The sequence below is a fragment of the Sinohyriopsis cumingii genome, unplaced genomic scaffold (assembly GCF_028554795.1).
Source record: "Sinohyriopsis cumingii isolate HCF-2022 unplaced genomic scaffold, ASM2855479v2 utg001752l, whole genome shotgun sequence".
NCBI classification, from domain to species: domain Eukaryota; kingdom Metazoa; phylum Mollusca; class Bivalvia; order Unionida; family Unionidae; genus Sinohyriopsis; species Sinohyriopsis cumingii.
This window is the reverse complement of record NW_028316044.1, coordinates 1,630,958-1,646,071: the sequence shown is the minus strand read 5'-3', so window position 1 is coordinate 1,646,071 and position 15,114 is coordinate 1,630,958. Positions and strand designations below refer to the sequence as shown.

At 34.3% G+C, this 15,114-nt stretch overlaps 1 non-coding gene across 1 annotated transcript; it reads right to left on the bottom strand.

Annotated features, from left to right (window-relative positions):
• Positions 1-9,550: 9,550 nt before the first annotated feature.
• On the bottom strand, positions 9,551-9,622 carry Trnag-ucc (transfer RNA glycine (anticodon UCC)). The gene has a single exon. It is a non-coding gene; the product is annotated as a tRNA-Gly (tRNA).
• Positions 9,623-15,114: the final 5,492 nt, after the last annotated feature.

The following is a 15,114-nucleotide window of genomic DNA, read 5'->3' as shown; positions in this document are numbered from 1 at the left end:
AAAACATGGACGGTCAGCCGGACGGAAACACATGTATCTGTTTTTCCTTGGGTTTGTTCCCATTGATCTATGTTAGGAAATATTTTCCGTAATGTCATTTTCAAAATATTATTGTCTTTACTATGGCGAGGAAAGTGAAAGTTGTTTGGATTTACCACGAGGTAATTAGTTCCCAGAGAGGCCGCCGTTCGGAGCTTGCCTGAGTAAATATCCAACCCGGTACCCTTTCTGATACCGAATCAGAAGCTCTTCCAACTAAGCATCGCGGCTATCTTTGGAATTAGCGGAAGATTTATGAACGTCATACATATGCAAAAAATAATGATGCACAGCGAAGAAAAGTATTGAATCTTGTGACTGAGGGTTGCTCAAAAATCTCCAGCAGGAGATATGTTCGCTTTTAAGTAGGGCAGTGACAAAAAGCGATGTTTCAGCCAGGAATCGAACCCGGATCGACTGCTTGGAATTGCCTTCACTTAGGGGACATGTCATGCATAATGCTTGTCTGTGATGTGTAAGAGACATCCATGTTAGATAGACTATCTCGTTGTATTCACTACTGACGTTGTTGTTGCAAAGTTTGACGCCATTTTCAGCACAAGATAGGCTATACCTGGCGTCCAGTATAAATGGTGGAGGAAGAATCCAGGAAAGCCCTGGAAAGAACCACCGACCCACGAGAACCTACCGGCAATCTCCCTCTCGTCCCAACATTGGCCGAACCCGAGACTCGAAACCATGCCGACAGAGGTGAGATGGCAGTGATCCGTAACGGTGAGCGCTTTAGACCACTGGGAAGTTCGGAGGGTGTGGTGTTTGGCCCTTCACTACGGACAGTTTCGTGAATGTTATGTAAAGACGAAATACAAAAAATACAACATTAATTAATAGGAGAACGAATCGATGCATTTACTTTAGGAAAAGAAAGTAAACCAAAGCGTATGTGCATGAAATATGAGGAAAGAATTTTCACATATGTGTCAAAATATGTGAAAATTATTCTCGAATATATGGTAATTACTGTAAAGGACTAAGACACATTATGAAGAAGGAACATAGAAATCAGAAGAAAGAAAGAATATATAAAGACGTGTTTCGAAAAAAGATGTAAAAGTGAAAGCAATTGAGGCATATAAAGCAACAAGTGTTAAAATATATGATCATCATCTGACAGTTGTTGGTTACATGACCGCCGTCCCGAAGGTGGCCTGAGTGAATATCGAACCGGTCACCCTTGGATAACGAATCGGATACTCTACCAACTAAGCTATCGTGCCTGTCTTCGGAATTAGTGCAATGCTTATGGCCGTCCTACATATGAAATCAAAATCATGCACAGTGAAGAGAAGTATTGAAACTTGTGACTGAGGGTTGCTAAATATCCAAAAGAGAAATAAAACAGAGACGCTGATATGTTCTCTTTTATGCTCGTTATTAACGAAATGACATGCGGATCGGCTGCTTGGAAGGCAACCATGCTAACCTTTACACCACCGACGCGCTGGTTATACTCTATTCTCGTCACTTAGGTGACAGGTCATGTATAATGTTTGTCATTACCGTGACTAATTCAACGTGGCATAGTTTGGATTGATCCATTTATCTTTCCCTTGCAAATATTCTCAAAGAGAACAGTCAAATAAAAATATTCGCAAAAATATTTGATGTTATTTGTGTCAGTTTTAATATATAGATGTTAGAGTGTCTTCATTGTGTGATCCGTCTGGATTATTTTATTTCTTTATTCATAGTGCTGTTTTGTTTGCTAGAAGAAATTGTATACCATACCAATCGGGAGATCTGAACTAGGAAGAAATAGAGAAAAAGAAAGATACAAACAATCGCTTTGAAAAGAGATGGAAAAGTGAGGACATTACTAGCAACAGGAGAACCTCAAGCAAGAAACATAAACATGTATCGTTTGGATCCTATAAGGTTGTTGGTTCATGGCAGGTTGACAGTGCATTTTGTATTAAATGTTTAATAAATTCATTGAAAGGTTATGGTCCAGGCATCCATAATTCATTATAAAATTTGACAGCTCAAGAGACAAAGTCTTAAATTTTGTAAAATCTTTTGATAATTATTTTTGATAATTATTTGAAAATAGATGAAAACATGTGGGATTATATGGCTGATTCTGATAATATTTGAGTAGATATTTGCGTCAATATTTCATTTAACATTGACATTCTAACGCTCAAGAAATTATACTAGACTCCATAACATTATAACAAAATTTTGGTTTTGTGTGTGATATGATGTTTGTTGCGTACCCCATCTACCTGGATCAACACGAAATGTCTTAAAATGATGCTCGCTATTGTCGTAATGCGTGTCTAATCACAGTACTAAAATAAGAATTCTTTTAATGCGGAGAAGGGAAATGAAGACATGAGATACATCCATTTCTTTTTATCTCCATTTGTATTAAATAACACGCTTTGATACCGAATCAGAAACTCTATCAACTAAGTTATCGTGGCTGTCTTCGGAATTAGTGGAAGGTTTATGAACGTCCTACATATGAAAACAAAATCATGCACAGTGAAGAGAAGTATTGAAACTTGTGACTGAGGGTTGCTAAATATCCGAAAGAAAAGAAAAACAAAGACGCTGATATGTTCACTTTTAAACTCGGTATTGACAAAATGACATGCGTCAGACGGGAATCGAACCCGGATCGGCTGCTTGGAAGGCAACCATGCTAACCTTTACACCACCGACGCGCTGATGATACTCTATTCTCGTCACTTAGGTAATAGGTCATGCATAACGTTTATCATTACCGTGACTAATTCAACGTGGCATAGTTTGGAGTGATCCATTTATCTTTCCCTTGCAAAATATTCTCAAAGAGAACAGTCAAATAAAAATATTTGCAAAAATATTTGGGGTTATTTGTGTCAGTTTTAATATATAGATGTTAGAGTGTCTTCATTGTGTGATCCGTCTGGATTATTTTATTTCTTTATTCATAGTGCTGTTTTGTTTGCTAGAAGAAATTGGATACCATACCAATCGGGAGATCTGAACTAGAAAGAAATAGAGAAAATGAAAGATACAAACAATCGCTTTGAAAAGAGATGGAAAAGTGAGGACATTACTAGCAACAGGAGAACCTCAAGCAAGAAATATAAACATGTATCGTTTGGATCCTATAAGGTTAATGGTTCATGGCAGGTTGACAGTGCATTTTGTATTAAATGTTTAATAAATTCATTGAAAGGTTATGGTCCAGGCATCCATAATTCATTATAAAATTTGACAGCTCAAGAGACAAGATCTTAAATTTTGTAAAATCTTTTGATAATTATTTTTGATAATTATTTGAAAGTAGATGAATACATGTGGGATTATATGGCTGCTTCTGATAATATTTGAGTAGATATTTGCGTCAATATTTCATTTAACGTTGACATTCTAATGCCAAAAAAATTATACTAGACTCCCTAACATTATAACAAAATTTTGGTTTTGTGTGTGATATGATGTTTGTTGCGTACCCCATCTACCTGGATCAACACGAAATGTCTTAAAATGATGCTCGCTATTGTCGTAATGCGTGTCTAATCACAGTACTAAAATAATAATTGTTTTAATACGGAGAAAGGAAATGAAGAGATGAGATACATCCATTTCTTTTTATCTCCATTTGTATTAAATAACACGCTTTGATACCGAATCAGAAACTCTATCAACTAAGTGATCGTGGCTGTCTTCGGAATTAGTGGAAGGTTTATGAACGTCCTACATATGAAAACAAAATCATGCACAGTGAAGAGAAGTATTGAAACTTGTGACTGAGGGTTGCTAAATATCCGAAAGAGAAGAAAAACAAAGACGCTGATATGTTCGCTTTTAAACTCGGTATTGACAAAATGACATGCGTCAGCCGGGAATCGAACCCGAATCGGCTGCTTGGAAGGCAACCATGCTTTTTTTTTTTTTTTTTTTTTTTTTTTTTATTTAAAAAAAGCTTTGTACAGTATATAAGTTAAAAATATACAGTCAGTATGGACATAGTAGTTTGTAATGCTATATTACAAAACAATGATTCTACAATAGTATTTTGTTAAGCTATATTACAGAACAATGATTCTAAAAAATTTTTTGTAATGCTATAGTACAAAACAATGATTCTACAATGTAATAAACACTTTATCCTCTTCTATTCTCATTAAAGGATTATCTTTTACAAAATACTTCGTAATCAAAGTCTGATTTTTGTCTTTGTAATGTTGATACGCATAGAATATATATTTTCTAGTCAAATATTGGAACAATCTTTCGATGTCTATTTGTTTCCCTAATAAAGACAATGTTTCTTCTTTTGTAAATGCACAATCGAGCAATGCTCAGAATGTAGTTCAAAAAATAACTATTTACTGATTTTGTTTCTTTGTTATATCCTATCATGAGCATTTGTTCAAAAGAAGTGCTATTGAGAACACCAACTCTACAGTCTTTAAAAAGAATCTCAACTATATATACAATATAATTCTTAAAAGAGCTTAATTCAGGACATTTCAAAAACATGTGAAATAAATCCTCTGTTTCCAACTGGCACACTGGACATAAGTCATTATCAATTTTGCCATAGTATTTTAGTCTCTCTTTTGTAAATATTCGATTGTGCATTATTCTGTAATCCAAATCTATACAATCTGGGGTCTTGAAAGGTAGATGTATCAATTTCCAGTATTTATGCTTTTCCAAACTAAATATCTTACTCCAAAAGGAAACAGAAGCTGGTTCTTTAAAAATCAACGTACATAAAAGCTTGTAAAATAGTTGTGTTGTACATAAACAGAGGTCATATAATTTTGTATCAACTCTGAGAAACATATTATTTCTCCCATTGGTTACAGTGGGTTTTGACTCTGTTGCAACAATATTTCTCCAGCCTAATGGTATACTTTCTATTATGCAATTATAATCTTTTTTTATCTTATCTGTTTTGATCTCAGAATTTGATTTGTATATCATTTCTTGAATAGCTCTATAAGGTAGTATTCCAGGTACAAATTCATATGTAATATCCTGAACACGAACAATTCCTGCTTCTATAAATTCTGCGAAAAACAACGTTTTACCAGCACATGTAATATTAGGATTTAAAAAGAGAGGTTGTTCAAAAACATTCCTCACATCAATATTTGTATCGATATTATTTCTAAGTTTTTCCCATGCATGAAACATTTCTCTGTAAAATATAGGTAGGGTATTCAATTGTTGCTTATTTAAAGACATGAGAAACAACTCTTTGGTCAACCTCATGTTCAGGACAGTAGATAAAAAGTGATCAAAGGTATTTTTCCACATAGCATGGCAATTCACATCAAAGTATCTTTTGAAAAATTTTAGTCTGAATGCATACATTTTCATCTTTATATCAGTTAACTGTAGTCCGCCATTTCGCTTATCACCAATTATTGTATAATAGTGAACCAAATGGGACTTTCCTGACCAGATAAATCTGAGAAATAATTGCTTCAATTCATCAGCAATCATATCAGGAAGAGGCTGAACTGACACTATGTACAATACTCTAGAAACTAATAAGTTATTAACAACTGTTACTTTTCCTTGTATTGTCAAATATCTCTGTGACCACAGTTGCAATAAGTTTTTAATTTTAGACAATCTATCATTCCAGTTCAGTTGCTCACATAACTTTGCACATTTTCCCACATAAGCTCCCAAAATTAAGATGACTTGATCACACATTTGAATTTGTAATTGTTTGCAATAATCATCAGTAAGTTTACCAGATCCAATACACAGAAGTTCTGTCTTTTCCTTGTTCACCTTTGCACCAGATCCTTTACAATACAAGTCAAGTACATTAAAAGATTGATTAATGGATTGTGTGTCCGCTAATGTCAAGGTTGTATCATCTGCATGTTGAAAAACTTTACTTGTATTACTAGACAGTGGGAGTGGAATACCTTTGATAGTGGGATTTGCTTTGATAGCGAGTCCTAAGGGTTCTGCATCTAATACATATAACATTGCTGATATAGGACAACCTTGTCTGACTGAATTTTTAATTAAAAAGGGTTTCGTTAGATGACCATTGCATTTAACACTACTTTTAATTTCATTATAAAATATCTTTATCCACTGAATAAAATTGTCACCAAAACCGAACTTTCGTAAAACAGAAATCAAATATGAGTGGCAAACTCTGTCAAACGCTTTTTCTTGATCAATTTTTAAGATATATCCCTCAAGATTGTCTCTCTCAACCATATCTATAATATCTCTTACAGTGACTATAGTATCAGCAATATCTCTCCCAACTATACAACATGTCTGAGTTTGAGAAATAATTTTGGGTAATACCATTTTTAAACGTGTAGACAAAATTCTTGCCAAAGTTTTATAATCTACATTAAGTAAACTGATAGGACGCCAATTTTGCAATCTTCTATTATCCCCCTTATTTTTATAAATAAGTGATATAACCCCAAATCTCATTGATCTCGACATAATATTGTCATTCTTAACACTCTGAAAGATGTACAACAGAATATCATATATACAATCATAAAATTTACAATACCACTCTACTGTCAATCCGTCCGGGCCGGGGCTTTTATTTTTAGCCATCCCTTTTATAGCTGTATGTATTTCATCAACTGTTATTATGGCATCACACATATCTTTATCCTCATCAGATACAGAACAATTTACAAAATTTAAAAGTGAATCAGTACAATTATCATCAACAGTTACCGAAGAATATAAATGACTATAAAACTGATGTATTTCATCTAAGATTCCGCTTGTATTTGAAATAATTACACCATCATCATGAATCAATTCATTGATTACATTTTTGTTGTGTCGATATTTCTCAAGATTTAGAAAATATTTAGTATTTCTATCGCTTTCAATTGCCCATTTGGCCTTAGATCTCAATATAGCACCCCGACAAAAATCAGTTTCATAGTCACTTAGCTGATGTTTTAGTTCTTCATATTTGTTAATGTCATATGGTTCTTTATTTGCGACTTTTTCTGAAAATGATTTTAATTTATTTTGCAATGTAAAGTATTCTTGTAATCTTTCCTTATTTCTTCTTGTACAGTATACTTGGGAAAATTTTTTAATTTTGTATTTTACATTATCCCACCAAATGAGTGGTTCACTGAAATACATTTCGTCAGTTTTTCCCTCGGTAAGAATTGATTTCACTCTTTGTACATATTTTTCCTCAAAAAGAACATTGTTATTTAATATCCATAATCCGGGCCCTGTTTCCACTTTGCAGGTATTTAGTTTAAGGTATAGAAAAGAATGATCACTAAAGGATGTATCTGCATAATAAATATTTTGCACATTGGAGTGCAATTTTGAGGAAATCAAAAAATAATCTATTCTACTCTGCTTCATTTCGCCTAGTACAACTTGTTTTCTGGAGAAACTACGAGTACTAGGATTTCGTGATCTCCATAAATCGGTAATATTCCTATCATGAATAATTTTATAAAGTTCACGCACTGCTACATCATCAATATGTAAGGCTTTGTTATGTCGATCAATACCTGCTAAAGTTGTATTAAAATCACCAGCCAGGATAGTGCTATCACTAGTACTGTTATGTAAATATGTATTTAGCTTCATGAAAAAGTTAAACCTTTCCTTCACAACATTTGGAGCATAAATATTGATTAAATCAATCACTTTATCATCAATAGCTATTTTAAGATGTAAAATCCTACCCTTTTCAATCATTTCTTGTGTCACCTGATTTCTCAATTCTCTCACTACTAAAACAGCAACACCTGCCCTCCTATTGTCAGCATTACTATAAAATATGTCACCATTCCAAATCTCATTTTCTCTAATACTTTCAACAAACTCATCATCCCAAAAGGTTTCTTGCAATAATAAAATATGGCCTCTTTTCTCTTTAAATATTTCTAAAACAGACTTTAGTTTATTCAAATTACGCAAGCCATTTACATTTAGAGATACAATATTTAAAGCCATGATTATGATGAGTGTATTGAAAGTATTAAATAATGTTGAGTGTTTGATCATTTCTTCATAGGTGTTCGTCGCATGCTATTCATCTTCATATTAGGTACTGGATTAAACCTTCTCCTTCTCCTTTGTACTACTTTGAAAGTACCGTTTTTTTGACATGTACGTGATTCGTTTGATCTTTCAACAACGTCTGCAGCCATCTTCCTGTCATCATCTGAATCTGTCCCCGATCCATCTCCAATTGTATGATTGTTGTTTACTTCCTCAGATTCTATTTCTACATTGGTCATATCAACTCCAATTCTTTCTTTTTCTTCCCCACTTTCTCCACTCTCATTATCTTTTTTTGCATTCTCAATTTCTTCTTTATCATCTTCGTCACTCTGTAACTCCAATATGTCTTCCCTCATATCATCATCAACTTGCGAATGAATCCCTGCAATGGCCTCTCTGTAACACATACATGTTTGCGCCTCTTTGTGGCATTTGTCGCATATCCTGCATGTACACATAAGAGGAAAACTTCCACAACTTTCACATCTTTGCCTTGTGCAATTTTTTGCTACATGGCCTTGCTCCCCACACTTGTAGCATACAAAATCAGGGCAGTCTTTTATAACATGTCCCGGATCAAGACATCTAGAACATACCTTAACTTGATTATTGTGTAATACTCTAAAGTATTGTTGACCATTGACAGTCTGAAATTTCAGACTGTAAGGCAAGGATTTTACCTGCTGTGGAAATTTACATTTGACATAACGAGTTCCATCAGCTACACTAGTTCCAGGATAATATCTGCGTTGAATGGGAGAAAGAAGTTCTACTCCGTATTCACCGAGCTTCATACTTATATCATCATCTGTGATGTATGCTGGTAAATGAAGAATTGACACAATAATAGTGTCTGAATATAAAAGAGTACAATCAAAGTGTTCACTTCCAATATCAATTCCACACAAGGTATTATATGCTACTTCCTTACTCGGTAGTGTGACCTCATACAAATTTGCACCTTTGGGCACAACTGCATAGACCGACATATCTCCGGTTAATTCTTCTACACTTCTAACAATATCACTTGCCTTTATTTTCTTCACATCCTTTACATCAATCACCACGGTACATTCTTTCCCAAAACGACGAGAAGCTCCTGTCTGTCTATCGATGTTACTCGACATGCCATTCTTATTGTTAGCTATTCCACTGGTGTCATTAGAGTGTGAGTCAGCTCCTTGTGCTGCACGTGCAGCACGACCAGGCTTTGTATTCATTGTCACAGAAAATAATATTTTGTGTGGTGGATAAAGTTATCCACACACTCAAAATATATCTCACTTATATATGAATGCGATCAAACAAATCTTATCAACGTACCTGTAACAAATTAAAACAGCAAAAATGTCTATTAAAGGAAAAAAACTTGAAAATTCACGGAGCGATCATCAAACGTGTTTTCCTTCTGATGTCATAACCGGAAGTCCTCTTGCTAAATATCCGAAAGAGAAGAAAAACAAAGTTCGCTTTTAAACTCGGTATTGACAAAATGACATGCGTCAGCCGGGAATCGAACCCGGATCGGCTGCTCGGAAGGCAACCATGCTAACCTTTACACCACCGACGCGCTGATGATACTCTATTCTCGTCACTTAGGTAATAGGTCATGCACAACGTTAATCATTCCTGTGTGAGAGATCAGTGAAGTAACAATATTCGCAAATTATCTGGTGTTATTTGTTTCAGTTTGAATTTATAGATGTTAGAATGTCTTCAGTGTGTGACACATCTGGATTATTTTATTCCTTTATTCATAGTGTTGTTTGTTTTGCTAGAAGAAATTGTATACAATACCAATCGGAAGAACTGAAACAGAAAAAAGTTGAAAAAAGAAAGATACAAACCATCGCTTTGAAAAGAGATGGAAAAGCAAGGACATTACCATTAACAGAAGGACCTCAGGCAAGATACGTAAACATGTATAGTTAGGATCCTATGCGGTTGTTGATTCGTGGCAGTTTGACAGTGCATTGTATTAAATGTTTAGTAAATTGAATGTAAAAGTATGGTGCATTCATCCAGAATTCATTATCAAATCGACAGCTCAAGAGACAAAATCTTCAATTTCGTATAATCTTTTGATAATTCTTTTTGATAATTATTTGAAAATAGATGAATACATGTGGGATTATATGGCTGCTTCTGATAATATTTAAGTAGGTCTTTGTGTCAATATTCCATTTAACATTAGCATTCTAATGCCAAAATATTATATTTGACCTCCATCACATGATAAGTGAATTTTGTTTTTTTTTTGTATGATATGATAATATTTGTTGCGTAGCCCATCTACCTGGATCAACACAAAATCTCTTAAAATGATGGTCGCTGTTCTCATAATGCGTGTCTAAACATAGTAATAAATTAATGACATCGTGTAGTCATTGCTATATGTCTATTGATATGTAAAATACAATTTAGTTGTCTTGTTCATATCTGTACTGGATTCAGAGTAAAATACTTCAATGACATGAATATGGGTATTATTTTCTTTTTTCGATCTGCAAACGTAGTATCGAGAAACCATATACATGGTTGCTGAAAAAGGACAACAGGTGGCAGAACGTCATCGAATATCTTGCTTATTCCAATAAATATGTGGACTCTTTATGAAAAAAGTTCTCTGGTTAGTCAAGTGATTGATTCTCTAAAACAAATGGCACTGACAGTTGACTAACTGAATTAATTTAACGTTGGACAGGTTGGTTGATTCAAAAATTATTTGTTGGATTTGATATTACATGGCTATATGAATAGCAGGCTCCTGATCAATGTATCGCATTAGGCTTTTTATTTTCAAAAAGGCATGCCTATCAATGAAGAGATGTGATTATTTTGTAAGTCCTGTTGCGAGCTGTCAGGATTTAGACAGTGTGATTTACGTGCGAGACTGAAAAGCTGAAATTCATTGGGATGTAGCCGGTTTACAATTGTTCTTTCTTTTTGACGAATTTGACGCAGCATAAATTTGGTTTGGAATGTTTTGTTTCTCTTACAAAATGATATCAAAGGTAACATTCAAATAAAAATATAAGCAACCGTTTATTTAGTTATTTACTTGAATTTTAATATATAGCCATAAAAGGAATATATTTCGTATTCCACTGATTTTAAAATTAGAATCGTTAGATTGTTTTTGTTTTTACATCACATATATTATAATGACCTATCTATATATCTATCTATTAATCCATATATCTATCTATCTATTTATCCCTCTATCTATCTATCTATCTATCTATCTATCTATCTATCTATCTATCTATCTATCTATCTATCTATGTATCTCTCTATCTATCTATGTATCTATCTATCTATCTATCCAAACGCTTCATGGAATGGGCAAAACCGGCTGCAATAGATGCATCAATCAGTTTCCGATATTAGTTTTCTTATTTTGCCCAGGGGAAATAGTTCATTGATCGGCAAAGAAAGACATGGACGGTCTGCCGGACGGAAACACATATATCTTTTTGACCTTGGGTTTGTTCCCTTTGATCTATGTTAGGAAATATTTCTCCTAATGTCATTTTCAAAATATTATTGACTTTACTATGGCTAGGAAAGTAACAAATGATTGGATTTACCACGAGGTAATTAGTTCCCAGAGAGGCCGCCGATCAGAACATGCCTGAGTAAATTTCGAACCCGGTACCCTTTGATACCGAATCAGAAGCTTTTCAAACTAAGCAACGCGGCTATCTTCGTAATTAGTTGAAGATTTATGAACGTCATACATATGCAAAAAATAATCATGCACAGCGAAGAAAAGTATTGAATCTTGTGAGTCAGGGTTGCACCAAAATCATAAACAGGAGTTATGTTCGCATTTAAGTAGGGCAGTGACAAAAGCGATATTTCAGCCAGGAATCGAACCCGGTTCGAGTGCATGGAATTCCCTTCACTTAGGGGACATGTCATGCATAATGCTTGTCCGTGATGTGTGAGAGACATCTATGTTAGATAGACTGTCTCGTTGCATTCACTACTGACGTTGTTGTTGTAGAGTTTGATGCCATTTTCAGCACAAGATAGGTTATACAAGACCGGTTATATTTTGCGGCCAGTATAAACGGTGTAGGAAGAAAATCGCGAAAGCCCTGGAAAGAACCAGCGACCCACGAGAACCTACCGGCAAGCTTTCTCGCATACCAACATTGGCGGAGCCCGAGACTCGAAGCCATGCCGACAGATGTGAGATGTCAGTGATCCGTAACGGTGAGCGCTTTGGACCACTGAGAAACTCGGTGGGTGTGCTGTGTGGTTCTCCGGAATTAGTGGAACATTTATGAACGTCATACATATGAATCGAGCCCGGATCGGCTGCTTGGAAGGAACCATGCTAACCTTTACACCACCGACGCTCTGATGATCCTGGTCACTTAGTTGACATGTTATGTTTAATGTTTATCATTGCTGTGTGAGAGATAGCCATTGCAAATAGTCTCGTTATATTGACTATTGGCAGTTTTGGAATGTTATATAAAGACGAAATATGAAAAGAAATGCAACATGAATGAATAGGACAATGAATAGATGTATTTACTTTAGGAAGACAGTGTTTACCAAATTGTATGTGCATGAATGATGAGGAAAGATTTTCACATGTGTGAAAATATGAGATACAATTATTCTGGAATATTAATTAAATGCTGTAAAGGAATCAGACACAATAAGAAGTAACACAGAAATGACAAAAAAGATTGAATCTATTAAACAACCGCTTTGAAATGAAATGGAAGATTGAAAACAACTGAAGCAACAAATCTAGACCTCCATAAGATTCTAACAAACGTTTGTTTTTTTTGGTAGTGATTTGATAATGCTTGTTGCGTAGCACATCTCCCTGGGTCAACAAGAAATGTCTTAAAGTCATGGTTGCTATTTGCGTAATGTGTGTGTAAACATATTAATGAAACCATGATTCTTTTAATACTGAGACATGAAATGAAGATATGAGATAGATACAGTTCTTGTCTTCTCTATTTTTTATATTAAATAACATCATCTGCTTACAAGCAACTTCAAAAACATGATGAAGTCATCGCTATAGGTCTATTGAAATGTTAAAGACATTTTAGTTGTCTTGTGCATATTTGTACTGGATTTATCAGATTAAAATACTTAAATTACATGAGCATGGGTATTGTTTTCTATTATCTGCAAACGTAGTATCAGCAAACACGTTACATTATTGCTGCAAATGGACTACAAGTGATGAACGATATCGAATCACTATTGCTTGTTCCGATAAAGATGTGGACTCTTTTTGAAAAAAAAAAACTGTTCTCTTCTTTCTTGTTATTTAAGTGATTGATTCTCTAATGGAAATGGCACTGACACTTGACCAATTGAATATAATTCAAGCTTGATACGTTAATTGATGCATTAAGGTTGTGTTGGCTTTGATATTACATGGTTTTACCAATAACAGGCTCCTGATGAATATATACCATTATGCATTCTATTTTCAAGAACGCATGCCTATCAATGAAGAGATGTGGTCATTTTGTAAATCCTCTGGCCAGTTTTCAGGATTAGTCGTGTATTTTCAGATTCTATCCAATTAATTATTTTAATTAAGCAATGAGTTTGTTTTAGTTATGATTTTGATGTTGTAGAATATTGGTAATAATGAATAGTGGCTTGTTTAATAGAAAGTGTGAGAGAGAATGATGCATATCTTCCTTGCAATGTTTGTATTAAATCTTACCTAGTCAAATTCAGTTGTGAATAAAGTAAAATAAAAACAACAAAGATATGCCACGTAGATCAAACCAGGTGTTTTCATTTACTCCATTGGCTCTTTCAGCGATAACTATATCGATATAAAAAAGAGATTTATTAATCTTGCTTGTTTTAATAATCTAATGTGATAGTGAGTAATATTATGAAAGTTTAAAGTAGTGTGTATAATTAAATCAATACCCTTGTGTGTGATATTTTGTGATTACATGTAACGGTATAGCTGTGTGTATGTAAAAGTTGCCTTACCCTTGTTTTCGACCCTATAAACACATCATATTTGTTTAGCAGGTGAGTTCCAAGCTGAGATGATGTGTAAGTGTTGGCTGTGTTGTTTGCATAAATAAATCACTTTCATTGTCACGCTATTGTAAGACAATATTAAATATCGACTAGAAACAGTTTCTCTTTAGATGTTTATCACTCGTGCACTTGACACACAAAGTTTTCTTCATATTGGATTTGCTAAAATCAATTGTGCATGGTCTCAGTAAATCATGTTCTGTACCGTTGTCGAGAGCTTTGCCCTTGTCGTTTGAACAGGATGCATTGAATGTTACCATTCGTCATGTTTACTTTGTTCTTCACCTACGAAGGTTTGACATACTAAAGTGACATCTCCGCATGTGCAGTATAATATATGGAACTCACGTGTCCATTCAGTTTATAAGATATTTGACGACGGTGAAGGGACACTTCTTTTCAAGCACGAATTATCTGGTACGTCTCCAAGGTATATGCAAAATCTACAATTTTCATTTTTATACAGGGTTTATACAGGGATACATAACGTCCGTCCGATAAAAATGAGTCAGAATTAGCCAGGAATTCATCTAGAATGCGACAAGATAGTTCTTGTGTTACTGTAACTATGGTTTCGTAAAGCAAAAATACTTTGGTTAAAGGATCATTTATTTTCTTTAACTATTGTTAGGGGTCTATGCTCTTAAAATAAGAAATAGAAAAGAGCGAAAAGCATCAATCTGGGTAAAATTCAACAAATAATGTACGGTATTGCGAATTAAATCCAAAATACAATCCTAGAATTATAGACACAAGTATTAATAATTCAAGTTCTGAATACACTTTAGCGGAAATCTAAATTAAATCATACGCAGAAGGTGTTAATGTGCTTGTGGTGACCCGTGTCGTGTTGATGTACCAATAGTCTTTTGTGGTAGCACAAAACTACAATCTAAGAAGAAATCATTATTTGCAATTTCTTCATAAATTCAAGTTTCTTTTTCCAAGAGTATTATCAAAGAACTTTTGTATTTCCAAAGAAGACAATTTTTGAATAATTTCAAATCAAAT